This window comes from Procambarus clarkii, chromosome 21 (assembly GCF_040958095.1).
Source record: "Procambarus clarkii isolate CNS0578487 chromosome 21, FALCON_Pclarkii_2.0, whole genome shotgun sequence".
NCBI classification, from domain to species: Eukaryota; Metazoa; Arthropoda; class Malacostraca; order Decapoda; family Cambaridae; genus Procambarus; species Procambarus clarkii.
This window is the reverse complement of record NC_091170.1, coordinates 8,928,757-8,954,309: the sequence shown is the minus strand read 5'-3', so window position 1 is coordinate 8,954,309 and position 25,553 is coordinate 8,928,757.

Below are 25,553 nucleotides of genomic sequence, written 5' to 3'. Positions count from 1 at the left end.
ACCCTGATATGGATGTAGATACTTGTTTTGAAGATTTAAGTTGTAAATCTTCTGCCATCTTTTTACTGATAAAGGTTTTCTGTGACCCTTGATCAAAAAAGCCTCTAGTTTGAATACAAATTCCTTGATTGCATAGTTCTAGCTGTGCAGTAGGTAATATGACTGTTGTAACAATCTCCATATCTAAGTCATTGACATTACTCATTACTGTACAGAATTGCACAGCTGTTGTGGTATTATTATCTTTTGGCTTTGCCTGAGATGCAGGTTGATTATTGGAAGTCTGTGATCTGGATTGAGTGTTAATATCACCACAGAGTGCTGTGTGATGTACACTTTTATGACAATATTGGCAGTTCTGCAATTGAGTGTTACACTCACTTGTATCGTGCTTCCGTAGACAACGGATGCACCTGTTCAGAGATTTCAGTCGATTGATTCGACTGGCACGGTCTTCATAAACTGTGCATTGATAAATGGTATGTGCTTCCTGACAAAATAAACACTTTGGGGCACTTGCAGCTCCTTTTGTCTTATCTGTTTTGGGAGTTTGATTTCCTACAGTTCTGTTAACTGTGGGGGATATAGCATAAGAGCCAACATTACTCTGTTTCCACTTTGCAGAAGAGGAGTTTTGGAGGGAGGAGTAATGCTGTGGGAGGGAGGATGGTGGCGTTGTCTTTTGAGTGTGTGTGGCCACCTTTTATTGACTGCACTCACCATACCGGCTTAGTGGTTAGCTATGGTGAACACAAATGTAGATACTTATATATAACGTGTGTATAGTGTGAGATAACAGCGAGAGTAGGAGGTTGGGATCCGCCATTTTGGTGAGGGAGGAGCGTCGTCTGCAGGACTTATCATGTTGTTTACTGGTGACCACTATGGTCTTTGGGCACCATACCAGTTTACTTGTACAAGTATGGTGAATAAAACAGGTAGATATTTATATATAATGTGTGTATATGGCGTAATAACACCACACAGTATTGTTGTAGGAGAAATATTAGTGCGTCTGGCCTTGAGGGCGGCAGCCATCAGCTGACTGTGTGAGTAGCTACGTCTTTACTCACCATACAAGCTTAGATGTACAGCTATGGTGAACAAAATATGTAAATACTTATATATAATGTCTGTATATAAAAGCAAAAACAGTATGGAGAATGGAGTGGGTGGAGAATGGTGGCAAGTCAGGTGAGGTGAGGTGAGGGAGGGAGTGGCAGCCAGTCACTGCCTGCCACTGCCACTGCCACTCAGCATACCAACTTAGTGGTTCGTCATGATGAGCAAAACATGCAGATACTTATATATAACCTGTGTATATAGTGTAATAACCGACAAAGTATTTGTTCACTGTTTGATGAACATAATTGAATCAACAATATGCACACCATATTTTTGAGTACAGCGATGATTCACTCATTTTATTATATAAATATATCACACTACACACTATTGAATAATATTACAGCAAAAAAACTACGAAAAATCAATCAGAGACATTGAAATAATTAGGTAATTATCTCTTTGTGGAAACTCTGGCCTGACAGCTGGCGATCAACAGACCGCCTGGGACGCACGCTCAGTCAGTGCCTGATTTTTGCCAGAATTCCCCACCCTATAGTGGGCAATATATGCCACTTACGATTTTTTTATTATTTTTCCCGTGATTAGTGAGCACAAATTAACAGGTTAGGAAGAAAAAATTATTATTTTTTTTTTTTTTTTGGTATGCGCCTGTGGGTTTCAAATGGTATATAGCTATGCGCCATTTAAGGGTTAAATCAGAGATTTAAACATGTACATAGTCTAGCCTATCACCATAACTATTAACAGCCAATATATTCTTGTACTATAAACAACAATTTAAATTGTAAAAGTATAATAAATGACTTTAAATGTAGTCTAAGTACTGTTACTAAGTACAAAATTATATTCAATTAAATGAACTTATATGGTAACTTAAAAAATAACTAAGCAAGCAATTGTTAACTTAATTTATATATTCAAGTATATATGCAATGTATTTATATTCAATTTATATGATGATGTACAGTCAGCCTGACTGAATCTCTTCCAACAACATGGACAATTATGAAGTCTTGTTTATTTATTGCGACTGAATCTTTTCTGACACAATGGACACTCATGAAGTCTACTGCTTGGATCAGATTCTACTGCTACACTACTATATAAATAAACTTACTGAGGTATGAGTCGTTGCATTGCTTTATAACCGACAGACTTATAGAATATTAAAGTCACACAAGCATACAATTGGCCAATTATATACCAAAATAACCTCAATATACTTCTCTGCTTGCTGGGTGCCTGTCTGACAGTGTGCCAGACTTGATAACTCTCTTTTCGCGAGTTTCGGCACGATATTTTATATCACAGCGTTGCTGTATGATGTACTAGTAGCGTTGCTACATGATTTTTCTTTAACTGCATTGCAAAATGATGAGGGTTGATGGTGAAGGTGGAGACAAGTCACTGTGTGCTCCACTCTACACTTATAGGTATAAATGTTCTAGGGATTTCCCTTGTAGATAAATTGTCCAGGTACTCCCCCAGTTCTAGAGAGTATTCACTGGTGATAAAGATATTAGATAAGGTGTCCTGGGCCAAATAATTTTCGCTAAGGATCCGTCACTGTTCACTCGGTTGTAAACAAATGCGAAGTGCCACGGGGTATGGTCCGCCCTTCTTGTTCCCGAGATGCTCCTCCCTCTCCCTTGAGAGGTAGCTTTCAATGAATATTGATTGATTAATTTTACTGTCTAGACTTATGATTGAGATAAGATGTGATTATAATATAATTAGATATAGGATTTAAAGATTATAAGTAGTACTTGATAGTACCACTGATTCTTATTAAGGATTCGCTTTATAATCCCTACTGGAAGTGATTAATGTTCCAATAGTTTTTTAATTAAGAAATCCTTCTAGAAGCTTCTGGATCCTTGAGAGATCATGCACAAAGTCACGTAGGCATCTATAATGCCCTATGGCGTACGTGATCATAGTGGCATTGTCATCTAGGATTAAGCTGTATAATGAATCTATAATGATTCGAATTTGATTTTGATACGATTTAGATATGATATAGAAATTATACATATCTTAGATGATAATATAGATAGGTGGGTAAAATTTCCCACATCTTCCAGAGGGAGAGAACTGGCACAGAGTCCAATACTAAGGACAGTAGTAACCATATGTATTTATTTACTCTCCATCAGATTGATAATACAAGTGCAAATTTTGCTTGCACTTTTGTGCTGCTGTCTGTTGTGGATGATTGTGTCTGTTAGGAGTCTGTGGGTCATGTGGAGTTAGAGTGTCTTGAGGTCTCTCAGGCTCTAACTGCAGCTGGCTCACTGATTCCATGTGGATGAGTTTGTCCAATGTCTTCTGGGAAGTTGTTCCTTCAGACAGGATTTTGACTATTCTCAAAATCCCCTGACTATCTGGATGGACTGAGACAGCTTTACCTAATGGCCAGTCAGCCCTAGGGCCATCACTGTCTACCAAAACAATATCGCCAGGTTGGAGATTAGATATATTATGTGGGACATTGGCCCCATAGTGATGTTCTCTTAGAGATGTAAGATATTCTTTTGTCCAAACATCATTCCATTTTTGGATTATGCTGGACAGATGCTTATACCCCTGAACCAACTCGCTCTGACCCACATATGAGGGATCTCTGATCTCATCATCCACTAGAGATGGTACCGGAGTCAAAAGTCTTCCATACATTAGGTGTGCAAGACTTAATGGCTCATGTTGAGTAGGATCATCAGACAAGTAAGCCAACGGCCGGTTATTCACCCTCGATTCTATTTTCCGTGATTAGTGTCTGGAGTTCCTGAAGATTGATTTTCTGACGGTATAGAGATTTTCTCAAGGATCTTTTGACAGTTCCTATTAACCGTTCATAAAATCCTCTATGACATGGGGCTCTCGGAGGGATAAATTTCCATCTGCAATGACGCTGTTCCAGTGTGGAAGTAACTGCAGGATGGGAACAGATTTCCCGTAGACATGCTTCTCCAGGTACAAAGTTTGCTCCGTTGTCTGAAATTATCAGCTTAAGGCATGATCGGCGTGCTGTGAATCTGCGGTAAGCTTGAATAAATGATTGAGCAGTCATATTGGGTGTTACCTCTAAATGTACTGCCCTGGTGGTAGCACAGGTGAACAGACAGATTATGCCTTGATAGGTTGCTTATGTGCAGTCCCTGTTAGATATATTGCTCCTGTATAATCTACTCCTGTCGTCTCGAAAGGGTGTAGATGGACCACTCGTTCCTTTGGTAGGGGTGGTGGCCCTGGATAAGAGCAAGTTCTTGCATCGTACCTTCGGCATATCATGCAATTTTTCAAGATTGATTTGACTGACTGTCTTCCCTGAGGAATCCAGTACTGCTGTCTGATTTGTGTGAGTGTGTCTAACACTCCTCCATGTTTGATTATTTGTTGATGCGTATGCAACACAATCAACCTTGTGATCAAATGATTTTTTGGTAAAAGCCATGAATGCACAGTATCTAGATTGATATCTGCGTGTTTAAGTCTCCCTCCACAACGCAGAATGTTGTGATTTTCTTGGTCTATCCACAGACCGAGATTGTGTTTTAACTTATGCGGAAGATTTTCATAGTTATTCCCATAAGTTTCTCTCTGGGCTTGTCTTACCCAATAGATAAGTGCATCTGGAAAAGTGTATTTTATACCTTTTTTCCTGAGATATTGAAACACATTCTGTGTTACATTGATTAATTTGATGAGCGAGTAGTAACGAGTACAATCCAAGACTGATATTTGAGCTTGCTGCCTGGTGGTAGTTATGGTTTGTGTCGTGATGATGTGTGGCTTTTGTTCAGGCCAACTACCATTCACTAACCATCGAGGCCCATGAAACCAAATATCTGCCTTTGCAAACTGTTTAAATGTCATACCTCTTGATAAGAGATCAGCTGGATTATCTTTTGTTGGTACATGCAACAATTGAAAGCCTGCGGAAATTTCTTTAATTTCCGAGACGTGATTTTTTACATATGGAGTCGGACAGTTGTCGTTTCGTACCTATTGTAAGACAGCTTCAGTGTCAGACCATATAATGACATCTTTGAAGTTCATGGTAGACAAGACTTGTGTGATATGCACTGCAAAGCGTGTGCCAGTTAGCAATGCAGTTAGTTCCATCTGAGGCAAAGTCCTCTTTTTTAATGGAGCAACTCTGGCCATAGAGGTGATAAGATATGATTGATGGGAAGTCACTAAGTAATCACAAGCTCCAAAAGCTTTGGCGGACAAGTCTGCGAATACATGTAGTGATACTTCATCATTTTCCTCGACTATGTGTCTCGGAAAGATTATCTTTTCAACTAAAGTTTGTTCTTGAGCCACTTCCATCCAAGCTTTTTGTAACTGGAGTGGTAGTGGATCATCCCAGCCAACTTTAGTCTTCCAAGCTTCGTGCACCAATAAACGCCACTTGATAGTTAAAGGATTTTGTAGACCAAGTGGGTCGAATACTTTACTAACTTGTGAAAGCAAATCCCTTTTTGTAGCAATGCAATAATTTACTGGTACAGACTTGATTGAGATTGTGTCCGAGATTAGATCCCACTCCATACCTAACACCTTTTGTGATTCTGGTACGAGATATTAAGGGTAATCTCTTGCTATTTGATTATTCAATGTTGCATTATTAGAGGCCCAAGATTGTAGTGGCATGTTGGCACCTTGTAGCTCATTGTTGGCCTCTTGATATAATTGTAACAGTTCAGTAGTACTGTTAACTGTCCCTTGAAAATTATCTACATATAGATTTTGACTGATTTCAGCCTTATAGGGACTTGATGATTTCTTCAGATGAGTATCTAGAGTTGCTTGCAACAGAAATGGACTTGACGTCGCGCCGACAAGAACTGAGGAGAATCTGAAAGTCACTATAGGACTATTGATATCTTCTGGGTTCTCTACCCATAGAAACTTAGTGAAGTCTCTATCTTCTTCCTGCAAGCCAACTCTTAGAAAGGCCTTACTAATATCTGCTGAAAATGCATATTTGTTAAGCTAAACTTCAGCAGTATGTCATACAATTTCTGAGTTAGACTTGGACCTGTTTGCAAACAATCATTTAGACTGGTTCCTTGGGATCCAGATTTAGAGCTACAATTAAAAACTATCCGTAAAGGAGTCGTTTTTTATTCTCTCATTACAGCCATGTGTGGTAAAAAATGGCCTGTTTGCTTATTGTCGTGTTTCACGACTTCGAAGAATTTATTCTTTAATTGTTGAGCAATAATCTCATGATAGAGTTTTAAATGCTCAGGCCTTTTTCTTAGCTTTGCTAATTGAGATTTAAATTGACTGTAAGCCATGTGATAATTGGTAGATAAGGTTTTATGGTTGATTTTCCATGGTAGCCTTACCCAGTACTGTCCATCATGGTACTGTACAGTTTCTAAGTACTGATTGTATGCACAGACATCATCAGGACTTGGTTGTTCAGGAATTATTCCTATGGCATCAAGTTCCCACAATTGATGTACAGATTCCAATCCATCATCAATCATGTGGGGGATTTTAAGTGGGGACTGTTCTCTGCCTAGTCATGCCACTATTACAGTTTCTATATGATGTGATTTTTCAGGAGTTGAAGGTTCAAGATCTAGTATAGGTCCTGTCATCAATATGCCTCATGCTGATTTGAGTATATTCATACTCATACATTCCTCTGATCCCAGAATGAATCGATGATAGTAGTCAGCTCCAATCAGGATTCCGATATCCCCTATGTAGTCAGAATTGAGCAGAGGATCTGCTAATTGGATTTCTTTTTCTTTTAGGAATTTAATTGTGGCTGCCAGATCAGTCACTTCCATTTCAGTAGGAATTTTATCAACTACTATGGCTTCTACTGTCCTTTGGGATGTACCTAGACAGACATTGAGTTGTACTACTGGAAAGGTTCTACGACCTGAATTGGTAAAAAACCCTGATATGGATGTAGATACTTGTTTTGAAGATTTAAGTTGTAAATCTTCTGCCATCTTTTTACTGATAAAGGTTTTCTGTGACCCTTGATCAAAAAAGCCTCTAGTTTGAATACAAATTCCTTGATTGCATAGTTCTAGCTGTGCAGTAGGTAATATGACTGTTGTAACAATCTCCATATCTAAGTCATTGACATTACTCATTACTGTACAGAATTGCACAGCTGTTGTGGTATTATTATCTTTTGGCTTTGCCTGAGATGCAGGTTGATTATTGGAAGTCTGTGATCTGGATTGAGTGTTAATATCACCACAGAGTGCTGTGTGATGTACACTTTTATGACAATATTGGCAGTTCTGCAATTGAGTGTTACACTCACTTGTATCGTGCTTCCGTAGACAATGGATGCACCTGTTCAGAGATTTCAGTCGATCGATTCGACTGGCACGGTCTTCATAAACTGTGCATTGATAAATGGCATGTGCTTCCTGACAAAATAAACACTTTGGGGCACTTGCAGCTCCTTTTGTCTTATCTGTCTTGGGAGCTTGATTTCCTACAGTTCTGTTAACTGTGGGGGATATAGCATAAGAGCCAACATTACTCTGTTTCCACTTTGCAGAAGAGGAGTTTTGGAGGGAGGAGTAATGCTGTGGGAGGGAGGATGGTGGCGTTGTCTTTTGAGTGTGTGTGGCCACCTTTTATTGACTGCACTCACCATACCGGCTTAGTGGTTCGCTATGGTGAACACAAATGTAGATACTTATATATAACGTGTGTATAGTGTGAGATAACAGCGAGAGTAGGAGGTTGGGATCCGCCATTTTGGTGAGGGAGGAGCGTCGTCTGCAGGACTTATCATGTTGTTTACTGATGACCACGATGGTCTTTGGGCACCATACCAGTTTACTTGTACAAGTATGGTGAATAAAACAGGTAGATATTTATATATAATGTGTGTATATGGCGTAATAACACCACACAGTATTGTTGTAGGAGAAATATTAGGGCGTCTGGCCTTGAGGGCGGCAGCCATCAGCTGACTGTGTGAGTAGCTACCTCTTTACTCACCATACAAGCTTAGATGTACAGCTATGGTGAACAAAACATGTAAATACTTATATATAACGTCTGTATATAAAAGCAAAAACAGTATGGAGAATGGAGTGGGTGGAGAATGGTGGCAAGTCAGGTGAGGTGAGGGAGGGAGGGAGTGGCAGCCAGTCACTGCCTGCCACTGCCACTGCCACTCAGCATACCAACTTAGTGGTTCGTCATGGTGAGCAAAACATGCAGATACTTATATATAACCCGTGTATATAGTGTAATAACCGACAAAGTATTTGTTCACTGTTTGATGAACATAATTGAATCAACAATATGCACACCATATTTTTGAGTACAGCGATGATTCACTCATTTTATTATATAAATATATCACACTACACACTATTGAATAATATTACAGCAAAAAAACTACGAAAAATCAATCAGAGACATTGAAATAATTAGGTAATTATCTCTTTGTGGAAACTCTGGGGTGACAGCTGGCGATCAACAGACCGCCTGGGATGCACTCTCAGTCAGTGCCTGATTTTTGCCAGAATTCCCCACCCTATAGTGGGCAATATATGCCACTTACGATTTTTTTATTATTTTTCCCGTGATTAGTGAGCACAAATTAACAGGTTAGGAAGAAAAAATTATTATTTTTTTTTTTTTTTGGTATGCGCCTGTGGGTTTCAAATGGTATATAGCTATGCGCCATTTAAGGGTTAAATCAGAGATTTAAACATGTACATTGTCTAGCCTATCACCATAACTATTAACAGCCAATATATTCTTGTACTATAAACAACAATTTAAATTGTAAAAGTATAATAAATGACTTTAAATGTAGTCTATGTACTGTTACTAAGTACAAAATTATATTCAATTAAATGAACTTATATGGTAACTTAAAAAATAACTAAGCAAGCAATTGTTAACTTAATTTATATATTCAAGTATATATGCAATGTCTTTATATTCAATTTATATGATGATGTACAGTCAGCCTGACTGAATCTCTTCCAACAACATGGACAATTATGAAGTCTTGTTTATTTATTGCGACTGAATCTTTTCTGACACAATGGACACTCATGAAGTCTACTGCTTGGATCAGATTCTACTGCTACACTACTATATAAATAAACTTACTGAGGTATGAGTCGTTGCATTGCTTTATAACCAACAGACTTATAGAATATTAAAGTCACACAAGCATACAATTGGCCAATTATATACCAAAATAACCTCAATATACTTCTCTGCTTGCTGGGTGCCTGTCTGACAGTGTGCCAGACTTGATAACTCTCTTTTCGCGAGTTTCGGCACGATATTTTATATCACAGCGTTGCTGTATGATGTACTAGTAGCGTTGCTACATGATTTTTCTTTAACTGCATTGCAAAATGATGAGGGTTGATGGTGAAGGTGGAGACAAGTCACTGTGTGCTCCACTCTACACTTATAAATATAAATGTTCTAGGGATTTCCCTTGTAGATATATTGTCCAGGTACTCCCCCAGTTCTAGAGAGTATTCACTGGTGATAAAGATATTAGATAAGGTGTCCTGGGCCAAATAATGTTCACTAAGGATCTGTCACTGTTCACTCAGTTGTAAACTAGCGCGAAGTGCCGCGGGGTATGGTCCTCCCTTCTTGTTCCCGAGATGCTCCTCCCTCTTCCTTGAGAGGTAGCTTTCAATGAATATTGATTGATTATTTTTACTGTCTAGACTTTTGATTGAGATAAGATGTGATTATAATATAATTAGATATAGGATTTAAAGAATATAAGTAGTACTTGATAGTATCACTGATTCTTATTAAGGATTCGATTTATAATCCCTACCGGAAGCGATTAATGTTCCAATAGTTTCTTAATTAAGAAATCCTTCTAGAAGCTTCTGGATCCTTGAGAGATCATGCGCAAAGTCACGTAGGCATCTATAGGGCCCTATGGCGTACATGATCATAGTGGCATTGTCATTTAGGATCAAGCTGTATAATGAATCTATAATGAATCGAATTTGATTTTGATACAATTTGATATGATTTTGATACGATTTAGATATGATATAGAAATTATACATTTCTTAGATGATAATATAGATAGGTGGGTAAAATTTCCCACACCATTCTCCCCCTGGTGATCCAGCTGCCGTTCTTCCCCTGATGTTCCAGCTGCCATCCTCCCACTGATGCTTCCAGCTGCCGTCCTTCCCCTGATGTTCCAGCTGCCATCTACTCCTGATTTTGCAGCTGCCGTCCTCCCCCTGATGTTCCAGCTGCCATCCTCCCCCTGATGTTCCTGCTGCCGTCCTCCTTCTGATGTTCTAGCTGGCATCCTCCCACTCAGGTTCCAGCTGTCGTGCTTCCCCTGATGTTCCAGCTGCCATCTTCCCTCTGATTTTCCAGCTTCCATCCTCCCACTGATGTTCCAGCTGCCATCCTCCCACTGATGTTCCAGCTGCCATCTTCCCCCTGATGTCCCAGCTGTCATCCTCCCTCTGATGTTCCAGCTGCTGTCATCCCCCTGATGTTCCAGCTGCCATCCTCCCCTTGATGTTTCAGCTGCCTTCATTTTCTTAGCATGCTTCAGCTGCCGTTACTTTCTCTTGGTGTTCCAAGTGGCGTCCCTTTCTCCTGATGTTCCACCTCCCCTCCCATCTATCTGAAGTTTCAGTTCGCTGTCTATCATTATAGAAATCCCACCTCCCCCAAAGTGTTTTGGTTTCAGGCTGACGGTTGCATCCTGGTGAATTATTCTTTCAGCTGCCTCAGCGACAAGGTGTTGAAGACAATTGCCCACAACGAACGGGTTTGATTCCGCCATCTTTCTTCCCGAAAGCGCAAGACATACGAACCATTCTAAATAGGAAGGGTCCTGATGGCCTTTGGACCGTTGCCAGTCAGCTAATGGGGAAAAGAAGGGTGGTCCACCTCTGCATGAATCTACCCATGGCCTGAACACAACACGTTGAAATAAACACAACCCATTATCAAAATATCAGACAAAGTCATTTATACATATCCCCAGAATCCCATTTTTTCTTTCCTTTTCCCCCCTCCCATTTCATTTCTTCCCTCATAACCCCACCCTGCTCGCATCATTCCCATATTCCACCCACTCCCATTCCACTTCCTTCCTTCCTTCCTTCCTTCCTTCCTTCCTTCCTTCCTTCCTTCCTTCCTTCCTTCCTTCCTTCCTTCCTTGGCGCCAACGTTGGTGATCCCTGAGAAAGATAAACTCCTTCCCTGAGATCCTGACAAAAGATCCGCCTTCCTTACCTTGGAAAATACTGCTCAGGGCTTCCAAGAAAGATTGGCCGCCGTTGTCTATAAGTCCGGCCTGACGAGTGGATTTCGTGAGTTTAAGGTTCGGGTAAGGTGCTGAGATTAGGGTCGGGTAAGGCTTAAGGTAGAGCTGTGAGCCAAGAAGGGCATGGGATTGGGCTCTGAGCCTAGAAGGGTTCTTAGGTTTTTGTAGAGTTAGGAGCTTATGAACTTAGAGGGCAGAGTTCAGAGTATACTCGAGTTCTGAGCTTAGGCAATAATGATAAAGTTCCTAGATAACTATAATTACTATAGTCAGTAGTTATATAATAACTATAGTCAGTAGTTATATAATTACTATAGTCAGTAGTTATATAATTACTATAGTCAGTAGTTATATAATTACTATAGTCAGTAGTTATATAATTACTATAGTCAGTAGTTATATAATTACTATAGTCAGTAGTTATATAATTACTATAGTCAGTAGTTATATAATTATAATTTAAATTTAAAATAGGTTAGAAATGTACAGAGTTGAAATTGTCAGGTCTGAATGCGAGAAAAGACCAAAGATTCATGATTAATTGGGCTTTCAATCTGAAATATCACCTATGTATAAAGGAACGGGATTAAGAAACGTGATTGGGATTTATTTCTAGATGCGTTAGTAACACGCTGTCTAATAACATTTTTCAGCTTCACATGCCCCTTGTTTGATCCTATTTAGTTAAGTTTGATCCCATTTAGTAGTTCAGTTTTGGTCTCAATTGAAGGCAAACAGAGAAGGATAACAAAGGTAATCCAAGCACTCGGAAACCTTCCGAGAAGTTAAAGAAAAGCTAAATTTGCACTCTTTAAAAGACAGAGAGGAAATAGGGTGACATTATTGAAGATAATATGCAGAGAAAGCATCAAGCCAGTATGGCTTTATAAGGGTATAACAAATAAGGTTTGTTATATGTGAAGAAATAACCAAACCAGTATGGCTTTGTATAGATACAATAAATAAGGTTTTAAATATATAAAAAAACTCAAAACAGTGTATATAAATTGTGAAAGTTTAGATTTAGGTAAGACCTGGGTAAATACCTGCTTGGAAACAGGGTTGTTGATTTATGGTACAAATTACCGGATAACATAATAAACATGGAATTATTGGATATCAAGTGAAGGTTAGACATATCATTGAATACGTTTGGTGGACATAAACAGTTTCTGCCTTGCATAGGTCAATAGTACTTTTGCAGTTTCCTTTATATATACCTATGTTCCACCTACAGGACCACAGTTGATTCCTCTGTAAAACCTGTCTATTCTTTGTGAAATCCCCCACCAAGCTACTGATGCATCACAGCAAACACACAATATATACAAAAAAATATTAGTAACGTTTTTAAAACGTTTTAGAAAAGCTATAAAATGTTGCTAAAACGTTGCAGGGAAGACAATCATCAGGAAAGTGCGTTAAGCCAACATGACTGTAAAGCCCCTGGAAAGGACTCGAGGACTCTTGAACTCTTGATATATAGTGTTCCTGGACTCTCAAAATGCTGGCTTGGCCACGTGGTTTAACTGGACTATCCCTGGCTAGAAAGCTTGGCTTGGATGGGGTTGAGGAATGAAAAAGGGGAGAGAGTGACGTGGGGAAGAAAATGGGGGAAGGTAGAGGGAAGAAAAAGGGGAGGGTGATGTTAGAAAATGGGAAGGATGGTGTGGGGGAGAAAGGAATGGAGGTACGCAGGGTGAGGATGGTAAAGGGGGATAGAAATGGCAGGAAGAATGAAAGGGAGAAGGATAAGCTGTCAATGTAAAAGGGTTAGGCAATACAGAATGAAAAAAGGGTGTACTGGATGTAGAAAATAAAAGAACAGTGTAAAATCAAGAACACAAAGGAGTGAGAGTGTGAGAGAGAAAATAATACTCAAGATACAATGTAATAAAAAGGTATTATAATTTAAACTGTAATAAAGAAAAGGAGACAGAGGGCGAGAGTGGCGCAAGTATAACAGGGACTGTCGAATATATCCCAGGAAATATAACATCAGCCTGCCTCATACCCCAACCTGTTCCCCCGCAAGAAAATTGTGGCTTGGGAGAGGGGGGGGGGGGGGGGGGGGGAGGGGTAAAATAAGGCACATTAGGGCAGTGAGGCTAAAATACAGCTACCTAATTCCTCCACCAACAATAGTAATCTGGGAACGCAATGGAAGATTTTCGTTTATAAATATACAAGATCGAAGGGTTTTTTTTATTTAGTGAATGTTATACTTCAAAGGACGAATCGATTTTTGAGGACAAAATTCGTGACTGGGAAGGAGAGAAAAAGTGAATTAATTGGACCAAACAACAGTTGGGTTCAATTAAATCGCTAAACCCCCACTCGGTGAACCCCACTAGCAAGACACGCTTAAACACACATGCTTAAACGCATTCGCTTGACCTCACTCGCATAAATAAACTTACATGCATTAAATGCACTCAGCCACAGTTGTGCATCTCCTCCTTTTCTCTACCCTTCTTTCATTAACTCTCATAATTTCTCTATCTCCTCTCCCTTCCCCTCTTTCTCTCTCTTTTCCCCTCCCCATGTCTGTCTCCCCAGGGAGGCATAAAGGGCAATATTCCGCATTCTCTCTCTCTCTGGATCTTGAGAACTCTCATCTCAGCAAGTTAATTAAAGTAGTGTATTATTATTATTAACAATGAGAAAGTTATACAGTTGTATAATGTATACTATTTTACAAACGGCTTGGCTGGGTGTCTTAATACTCTTGAGAGTTGATTTACTGGAGTGCACTCATATGGTTGATGAGTCAATACTCTTGTTAGGATGATGAGTCAATATTGCTGTTTGTTGACTCTGAGGGATGATCTCGTTGTTGGTGTTCTAACTACATCTCATTGATTACCTAGTAGTCCTAACTAAGTTTCATTGATTATACCATTAATGCATAAAGTTTTGGAACTGATGTGATTTGATACGAGATAACCATACCCCCATGGGACTTGATCTCTCAATAATTGAAAATAAGTTATTAGATTAGAATTAAATTATTAAATAGCCTAAGCTACTCTATTCCTTTGAGATCTATTTTATTGTCTCAATAAACGTACTTGAACTGAAGTGGTTCCATGATTTAATGGCGGAAAAAAATGCTATGTAGCTATTGTATTTGTGATTTGCCGTTTTTTTCTGTAAAGAAGATAACACCTTTATGATTTTATTTCAGCTGTTCGCATTTACAGTAATCCGTTTTTTTTTTACAGTAAAACGAAGCTGTTTACATGTTTTGAAGTCATATTAGTACCTAAGAGAAATGGGGGATGATGGGTGGTGGTGGTTTCGACAGTCTGTTATCAGAAGGTGATGATAACAGAGTCAGAGGGTCTGTTGTCATCAAAAGGTTAAGAGCCTCTACCGTAGAGTATGTCACTCTAGGAATACACTCTTACCAGACTGATCAACACACTTGCCGGACTGGTCAATACACTTGCCGCACTGGTCAACACACTCAAGCCGGACTTGTATTCATCCTGGGGCTCGTCTTAACCTCTCTCTGCTGTTGAATAAGACGCTCAGACGTTGGGACGGAACACGAAATGCCAGTCACCATCTTATGTTCACGTAATACACCGCAAATTTGACGTTAACGACCACAGCGCCAAAATTAGACGCTTTAAGGGACTTAAAAATAACGCAATATTGACTAATCGGTTAATCGTTTTACGATAGGTTAGATGGATTAGGATTGTACGCTTCTAGTTAGAATTAAGACCACTACAAATTTTTCCGCTTGTCGAATCGTGAGATTGGTGTGTCCGATGGGTCACAAGATGTTTAATGTGAACAAATCCACAAGGCCCGTGATGAGGGTTCGAACCTACGTCCGAGAGGATCCTATACGTGCCTTAATCGACTGAGCTACGACATGGTAAAAAAAATTATAACCGGGAGTTCAACTTGACCAACCCCTTGAGGATTTGTTCATTTGATGCATCACGCTATTGGGATTTCTGTGTGTAATATTTAATATGATATTGAAAATTCCAGTTATTAGCAGTATCCGCATTTACCCTTCAAACAGGCTCTCCAGTCAAGATACAGCAAACATCATACATTACCAAAATACAGGTGAATATATTTATGTATTTACTACATACATAAATGTATATATAATGTTATTTATAGATTAAATCTGACTTTATGTAAATAGACATTTTCTCTGAATTTAAAAAAAAATATTAGAGAGACCAGTTGCAGGAGAACAGATACGCTGGAAGCCAACAGCAAATTAAGTAATTATCAAAAAGAAGGCGCCAAGCAGGCAACTGCTAAACAGCTGACGAGTAGCACAACCAAAACAGCACTTGTCAACAGTGACACTCTCGTCACTTCTGACATGACAAACATGTTACTGACAGCAAGAACAAACAATCTGTGCACCCAAGAGGCGAGACACAAGACAAGGCACTATGTCATGACACAGGGCCGGAGAATGACCAGGCTAGGCGTCATAAAGGTATAGTGGGAAGAGCCTTAGTGGGGGGGGGGGGTTATGAGCCCCAGCGGAGGGGGTCTCTGCAGCCGTAACCATCACGAACTGTGTGAGAGGTTGTGACATCCACCCTCGCCTCCTGACACCACAGGAATTTCACTACAGAGATGCTGGAAAGCTGTGAGAAGGAGAGCCGTTAGAGGACAAAATTCGCGAGGAAAAAAACATAAAAAAACACATGAATGATGTTCACTGTTATCATGAGAGAACGGACGAAGAGTTACTTCTGTTCTCCTTTATCAAGAAAGAACTTCCACCTGCCGGCGTATGTACGTATACTGTGAAAATGAGAATCTATTGCCCACAAACCCTTAGAACGGAATTTAAGGTTACGTCATACAGCTACCTGAGCTTATAGAGGCCAAATGAACTCTATGTGAGTGTATTATGTAGAGTTATAACAGTTAATTGCACTCTAGGGAACTCACACAACTCTAATCATAAATCTAAGCTACAATTTTCACTCATGACTCAAATCATCTATAATTCTGGTCTTTAATTCTTACTCATGGCTCAAATTATCTATAATTCTGGTCTTTAATTCTTGCTCATGGCTCAAATTATCTATAATTCTGGTCTTTAATTCCTACTCATAGCTCAAATCATCTATAATTCGGGTCTCTAATTCTCCCTCATGACGCCATTATAATTCTAGTTCCAGATAATACTAATAATACTCGTACGGAAATATATTACTTTATTATCCATTCATCTATATTTATCTATTCTAGGAGTTAGAAATATTATACACTGAAGAAAAATCTAAATATTTTCCGGCGAAATATATTTAGTCCAAAAACATATAATTTTTGTGATGAATATCGTAAAATGCTTTTATTCACAAAGTTGAATTTCGAGGAATAATCTTGATATGGTCATAAACTATTTGAAAAAATAATTTTCCTTTTTCTCACAATTTTTTTTATATATATTTACTAAAATTTTAGGCATAAAATATAAGAAATCAATGCAGTTTTCCGGTTACATTCGTATTTAAAATAAAAGCATAAGATAATATTTATAAACAACAATATATTTATAAAACAATAATAACAATAGCATCATCGAGTACTGGGTTTTTCCGCCATCTGCTATTTCAGTTTCCAATTATGTTCTCTCGTTTTACTCTTCCTTAATTTGCTGTTCCTCTTCTGTATCTACTTTGTTAGAACCCCTTTGTATCTTGTATGTCGTTATCATGTCCGCATATTCCTTCTTTCTTCCACTGTATTGAGAGGCAGTTCCCTCAGTCATTCTTCATAGCTCAGGAACGAACCTTATATATATATATATATATATATATATATATATATATATATATATATATATATATATATATATATATATATATATATATATATATATATATATATATATATATATATATATGTCGTACCTAGTAGCCAGAACTCACTTCTCAGCCTACTATGCGAGGCCCGATTTGCCTAATAAGCCAAGTATTACTGAATTAATATATTTTCTCTAATTTTTTTCTTATGAAATGATAAAGCTACCCATTTCATTATGTATGAGGTCAATTTTTTGTTATTGGAGTTAAAATTAACGTAGATATATGGCCGAACCTAACCAACCCTACCTAACCTAACCTAACCTATCTTTATAGGTTAGGTTAGGTTAGGTAGCCGAAAACGTTAGGTTAGGTTAGGTTAGGTAGGTTAGGTTGTCGAAAAAACATTAATTCATGAAAACTAGGCTTATTAGGCAAATCAGGCCTTGCATAGTAGGCTGAGAAGTGAGTTCTGGCTACTAGGTACGACATATATATATATATATATATATATATATATATATATATATATATATATATATATATATATATATGTATATATATATATATTTTAACGTTTTCTAGTTTTGTTTTGTAATTCTTTAGACGGGGTTCCATGCTGAGGCAGCATACTCATTAACAGGTCTTTCAAAAGATGTGAAAAGAAGCCGGAAGGGATCTTTTGTCCAGGTTGGTGAAGGATAAAACCAGACGTTTGCCAGTATGACAGATGCTGCTCTTGTTATCATGCTAATGTGTGCCTCTAACGATAGATCTTGGGTTGTATACGAAGGTAGAAATAGCCAAAGCTACTCTGTCCGTTTGAGATGTACTTCTTTTTCTCAATATACTTACTTGAACTTGGGTTGTGTTCACTATTAAATCTATTTCTCTTTTTTTTCATTTGTTGGAAGTTGCCTTCCCTTCATCGTGTCCGATATATGTGATCTCCCATTGCTCCATCTCCTCGTAGTCTTGCATTTGTCAGAGTTCAAGTCTGGAAGGCATGTGTGTGTGTGTGTGTGTGTGTGTGTGTGTGTGTGTGTGTGTGTGTGTGTGTGTGTGTGTGTGTGTGTGTGTGTGTTCTCACATATTTTTGCCTGTAGGATCCAGCTCTAGCTCTTGGACCCCGCAGGTGTGTGTGAGTACTCTACTAGATGCACTCATCTAGTTGTGCTTGCGGGGGTTGAGCTCTGGCTCATTGATCCCGCCTCTCAATTGTCAATCAACTGGTGCACAGATTCCTGAGCCCACGTGGCTCTGCCATATCTACATGATAGAGATGAGTGCATATCTCATGATAGATATGAGTGAGTGTACTCACCAAATGGATTATCATTATTGCAAATTCGTGGACGTATTCAATTAGGCAGTTTCTATCTATTCAAATAGGTACGTGTGTACTCACCTAGTTGTACTCACCTAGTTGTGTTTGCGGGGGTTGAGCTCTGGCTCTTTGGTCCCGCCTCTCAACCGTCAATCAACAGATGTACAGATTCCTGAGCCTATTGGGCTCTATCATATCTACACATGAAACTGTGTATGGAGTCAGCCTCCACCACATCACTTCCTAATGCATTCCATTTGTCAACCACTCTGACACTAAAAAAGTTCTTTCTAATATCTCTGTGGCTCATTTGGGCACTCAGTTTCCACCTGTGTCCCCTTGTGCGTGTTCCCCTTGTGTTAAATAGACTGTCTTTATCTACCCTATCAATTCCCTTCAGAATCTTGAATGTGGTGATCATGTCTCCCTTAACTCTTCTGTCTTCCAGCGAAGTGAGGTTTAATTCCCGTAGTTTCTCCTCGTAGCTCATACCTCTCAGCTCAGGTACTAGTCTGGTGGCAAACCTTTGAACCTTTTCCAGTTTAGTCTTATCCTTGACTAGATATGGACTCCATGCTGGGGCTGCATACTCCAGGATTGGCCTGACATATGTGGTATACAAAGTTCTGAATGATTCTTTACACAAGTTTCTGAATGCCGTTCGTGTGTGTGTGTGTGGCTCATTTGGGTACTCAGCTTCCACCTGTGTCCCCTTGCAACCCGTTCTCGCACTTTCGTATAGTCAATATTGACTTATTAAATACGTGCATATGTGACATACTAAACATACTAGTTTACCTTGAAAAGCTTCATAGAAAACACCGACCTTACCTAACCTTCTTAGTATGTTAAGATAAGCATCTTATTGCTTAGTAATTACAATTATTACTGAACATATTATAGGTATATGTTAAGTAATAATTGTAATTACGAAGCAATAAGGTGCTTATCTTAACATACTAAGAAGGTTAGGTAAGGTCGGTGTTTTCTATGAAGCTTTTCAAGGTATACTAGTATGTTTAGAATGTCACATATGCACGTATTTAATAAGTCAATATTGACTGTAAGAAAGTGCGAGAACGGGTTGCCCCTTGTTCACGTCCCTCCAGTGTTGAATAGTTCATCCTTGTGTGTGTGTGTGTGTGTGTGTGTGTGTGTGTGTGTGTGTGTGTGTGTGTGTGTGTGTGTGTGTGTGTGTGTGTGTGAAGAACATATTACGACACTGTGGTCACCGTCCCGGTGGGATGAGAAGTGTGTGTCCTGGATACATAAAATAGACACACGGTGGATAAATGAACACAACTCTGAAGCAATAATGACGACCACTTACCCCCCCACCCCCAAGGCAGCTTTTAAGGCAAAAGCAATAAAAACTTTTACTATTTATTCCGATTGCCAAGTTATGCCTTTCATCTCCTGACATGTTTGCCTTCTGAGCTGCTCCCTTGTTTTATATACAAGACTATTGTATCGTGTATTATATTGTATATTTTTGAATGTGTATGAATGTATACATACTTGGCCGTGCGGCCCCGTTCTCTTGAATTGTCGTTCAGCAAAAAAATGGAAGAGCTTCGTGCCACCAAAATGGTACTAATCCACACAGACCTCCCAATTTATCAGTGCCGATGGATAATAAAAAGTCTATACTACCATGCTTCAAGTTATACTAATACTGCTACGGGCTCACCATAGCCCGTGCTTCTTGGAACTTTTTGTTCCAAGTAGCGAATCTTAAACAACAACAAGTTATACTAATAGGTCGCATTTGTAACGGACTGGTCGAATCAGTAAACATAAAGAGGAGATGTATTTGAGAGTACTGACTGAACACCACATATACATCAATCCCTGATGGAAAAAAATAATCAAATACTGGTGTTTAAAATGATTAGTAATGCAGTGTTCAAAGGTTACTTATATTTTTATAAGTGACGTGGAGCCATGGGGAGGTAGGTCTATCTCTTTGTCTCTCTGTCTCTCTCTCTCTCTCTGTCTCTCTCTCTCTCTCTCTCTCTCTCTCTCTGTAGTTTATGGTTCAATATGAGACGAAGCGAAGCAGCCCTCCACCACACACACACACACACACACACACACACACACACTCTCGCCTCCCCTATTTTTAACCCAGGATATTGTATTAGCAGGGGGGAGGGGGAGCGTATAATGCACACAGGACTGGTTATCATAGATTCTTTACGAAAAGTGGGGAGTGTGGGGGGAGAAGCTATTTTTTTGCATGTGTATTAATGAGAATTGTGGTGCATGTGTGTAATGTGTAGGGAGCTTTAAAGTGGTGCAGAGTTGGATTATGTGGTTGTCTTCATTGTGGTATAAAATCTGATAATACGCACACACATATATATGTATGTATGTATATATATATATATATATATATATATATATATATATATATATATATATATATATATATATATATATATATATTGTGACGGTAACGCGTTGGTGTTCGGCTGTTCAAAAGCTAGGGGTATGGCCTCGTCACATATAGAAAAAAAAATAGAAATTCTGGAACTTCGTCTGTGGTAAGGTAAGGAGAAGACACACAAAACACAAGTAAATTTTAACAATGAAATTTTAATTACGTTAAAGAAAGCAAAACATAAATAAAATGGACACACAAATTCGTATAATAAAAGCAATCAAAATAATAAGAATAATTAAATGGTAAAATGAAAAGTTACGTTAAGACAAATGAACAAATAACAAGAGTATGGCAAACAATGGAAATAGGTGCCGGAATATTGGCTTCAAGCTATCACTTTTCTTAGTACACGTAAGCCTGGGGCTTTAGTCTACCAACGAGACGTGTTAACCTGTCGAAAGCACGGGATATTCTGAAGACTGAGGTCGTGGCGGCCCCAGACATCAAGTAGTATGGTGGGTGGATTGCAGTTGCAGCCGGACCCGGCAGCCAATCAGCGATGAGCCGGTCGACAAGACAGGTAGTTTGGCGGTTTGAGGTGGAGCAGGTGTTCCTGGCTGTATACGTTTTGCGCTCTGGCAAACCTTGCTGGTGTTGTCGTTGTTGGATTTTTCTTCCATACTTGTTTTATATAGATGTTTATATCGACGTCTTTTGGAGGGAAGAGCAGGCTCAATCTCGTGAAGGAGATTATCGTCACAACTCTCCCCCGAAGCCTGCGGTTCTGGAAGAAGTACGTCGTTATGTGGTGGAGTAATAGATGGAGTCGCTTCTACTTCATAAACTCTGGAGAGATCATGGGCTAAGATGTTGTCGGAATCTTGGTATAGCGTGTCTCCAGGTTGAATTTCTGCAGTTATCAAGCCCATAGTAGAAGACGTTGAGATGAGAAGTGGGCGTGCTGCAGGAGGTGTAGGGTGGTGTGGTCCGTGTTGATGGTGGACCGAGCACTTTTCAGGTGTGGAGTGAAGTGCTGGAGCTTCAGGATGATGAAGAGTAGCTCCTTGCCAATTGTTCCGTAGTTCCTTGTAGCAGTAGTCGCTGACAGGTGTATTCTCCTCGCCTCGTTGCTGCATCACGACACCACCAACGTCGGTACCACTGGCGTCGACATGGAGGATGAAGGGCTTATCTGACGAGGTGAGAGTGGAATTAGAATATGGCAAAGGAGCACTATTATTATCCTGAAAGTATTTGGGAAGATCATTAAGGATTTCGGAATTAGAAAGCGCTGACTCCTTGTCAGTGCTTTCGGGAGGAGAAGCTGGGAAGGTCTCACTGTGGATGTAGGGTTCTGTGAAGGTAGAACAGTTAATCAGGACAGTGGGAGGAGTACCATTATATTGCTTCAGGAGGTTGACGTGGCACAGCTGGGTTTTCCGCCGCCTATCTGGAGTCTCTATGACGTAGTTGTTGTTATTTCTGCACTCTTTGACGCGGTAGGGTCCTGAAAACCTGTTTTGTAAAGGTGAACCTGGGATAGGGAAGTATGCTAGAATGAAGTCTCCTGGCTTAAATTTTCGTACTTTGCTGGTCTGGTCGTAATGAGTCTTCATCCTCTCCTGGGCTTTCAATAGATTATCATGGGCAAAACGGTGGACTCTCTCTAGAATGTGTTGAAGGTTTTGAAGAAACTGGGGCACATTCTGATGTTCACTGAAGGTGGCATCTCGGAGAGAGTCTTTGAAAGCCTTAAGGGGAGTACGGCACTTACGGCCGTAGAGCATCTCATAAGGAGATACTCCTAGGGACTCATTGGGAAGACTTCTGTAAATACACATTATAAGGTCGATTTGCTTATCCCAATCCTTAGAGGTTTCACTACAAAACTTTTTCAAGAGTGCTTTGATAGTCTGATGACTACGTTCAAGAGAACCCTGTGAAGCAGGATGATAGGGGCTGGACAATACCTGTTTGATGTTGAACTCCTCCAGTGTCCTTTTGAAGAGATCACTGGTGAAGTTGGTACCACAGTCGCTCTGAATCTCCCTGGGAAATCCGTATTGAGTGAAGATCTTCAATAGATGTTTTACAACCGTAGCAGCCGTGATGTTCTTCACTGGAACTGCTATGGGAAATCTGGTGGTAGGACACAGGATGGTTAAGATATAGGCGTTACCTGAACTGGTCCGAGGTAAAGGACCAACACAGTCTATTATGAGTCTGTGGAAAGGTTCCGCAGGCACCTGTATGGGAATCAGTGGCGCTCTGGGAATGGAGATGTTCGGTTTGCCTGCCATCTGACATGTATGACACTGTTTTACGTACTGTTTGACGCTATTTACCATACCTGGCCAGTAGTAGTCTTGACGAATTCCATGGTAAGTCTTGTTGAAGCCGTAGTGGGAGAGTGCTCCGTGGGCCAGGTGTAGAATAGTGGGCCGCAGGCTGGTAGGAATCACAAGTTGTTCGATGTTGGCCCAATCGTCCTCCTCCTTCAGTTTACTGGGTCTATATCTGCGGTAGAGCAAGTCGTTCTCTAGGAAGAACCCAGGAATACTGTCGGGTTGAGTCTCAGCCTGGAAAAACAATGGTGTTAAAGTAAGATCTTCCCTCTGCAACTTACGGAACTCCAACTTGGTCAGATGCGGGGGTAGTTTCTGAGGGTCTTGAGGGACAGCGGTAGCAGTAGAGTCAGCTGGCTGTGGACGTGCGGCTTGTGCACGGGTGGTCACGAGAACCGGAGGAGAAACTTCATCACTCTCTTGAACCTCTGCTGGAACATACTCTAGAATAGGGTTACTTGGCACAGAGTTACACACCTGGGGTTTGTCCATGACGATCAGGTTGGTCGGTTGCAGGTCTTATGCCAAGTCGTTGCCTAGGAGAAGTTGCACTCCAGGCATGGGAAAAGGCTTTTCCCTGACGGCGACTTGGACTTCTCCGTTCACGTAGGGACAATCCAGGTGGACTCTGGCGAGAGGGTATGGAGTGGTAGCAGTGAGGTCAGTGATGAAGACAGTTTCTCCGGTGTAGGCGATGTTGGGCACAGCCGACTTCAAGATGATCGATTGAAGAGCCGCTGTGTCCCTCAAGATCTTCAATTTGAAACGTCCCTCCGGATTTGAACCGTTGGCAGAGACAGTTCCAGTATACAGGTGGTTACTGAAAAGAGAAAGATCATTAACATTAACACCAACATTCATCACAGGCTTACCGGACTTAGGAGGAGTTGGTTTGGGTTTTTGTGGGTCAGTGGTTCCCTTGTATTGAGACTTACCACACTTGTCTATGGTATGTCCATAGAGTCTGCAATACTTGCAGTACAATTGCGAGCCAGCTTGATCGGTGTTCACTTTCTCGTAACTGTACCACGACTTCTTACTGGAGGATGGTTCGGGTGTCAGCCGGTGGATGAGGCTGTAAGTGTCAGCCGACTTAGCACACTTCAGGTAGTCGGTTTCTTCTTTATCTGCTAAGTAGAGACGGACAGGAGGCGGCACACGCCTCAAGAATTCTTCAACTAGCATCAGGTTGACGAGTTCTGTAAAAGTAGAGACATGTGCTGCTTCCAGCCATTTCATGAAATACCTCCGTTTTGTCTTAGCAAACTCGAGGAAGGTAGTGGTACTTGCCTTCAGGTGGTCACGGAATTTCCTTCTATAACTTTCTGTGGAAAGGAGGTAGGCGTCCAACACTGCTTGTTTCAGAGTTTGGTAGTCATTCTCAGACGCCAAAGTACTGAGTGTGACTGCAGCTCTACCTGTAAGATGGACTCTGAGAAGTGTGGCCCATTGGTCGACAGGCCAACTGAGTTGATTAGCAAGGGTTTCAAAGGTGGTGAAAAACACATCAACTTCTGCTTCTACAAAGGATGGCATTAACTTACTTGCATGTGATATATTAAAACTGACGGGAAGATTGGCAGTAGCTTGCTGGCGTTGAGTGAAGTGTGAAGTTTCCAAGGCGATTTCGCGTTGACGACACTCTAGAGCCAGAGTCGCTTGTTGCTTGTCATGTTCGCGTTGCATCTCCAACTCGCGTTGTTTGGTTTCAAGCTGTACGCGTTCCCGCTCCTGGAGTGTTTCAAGCTGTACGCGTTCCCGCTCCTGGAGCATTGCAACCTCACGTTCCTGGAGGGCGAGTTCACGTTCCTTGTGAGCGATTTCACGTTCGTGTTCGTCCTTTCGTATGGCAGCCGCTTCTCTTTGTTGTTCGAGGGCTTCCCTTTGCTGTTCGCGGGCTTCCCTTTGCTGTTCGCGGGCTTCCCTTTGCTGCTCACGTTCAATCTTGGCCAGCTCTAGTTTGAGTTTCATCGTCGCCAAATCAGTTTTATCTGCAATATAGTAAGTTTCATGAGTTTCAGAGTCTATCTTACCTTGCTCTAAGAAATGATCCAGCAACAGATTGTATATTTCACTCTTGTTGGCTTGGTAGGGAACTGTTAGCTGATACTCATGTGCAAGAGTTTGTAATTCAGTCTTCTTGGCATGACTTAAAGTCCCTATTGCACCTGCTGGATCGGCACGGAAAGCTTGGAGACGAAACATGGTGAAATTAGCAAATAAAGGCACAACGAATATTCAGTTATAGTGAATGTCAGAAACAGGACAACGTGGCAACTGGTACCTATCCTGTGGGATCTTTAACAATTAA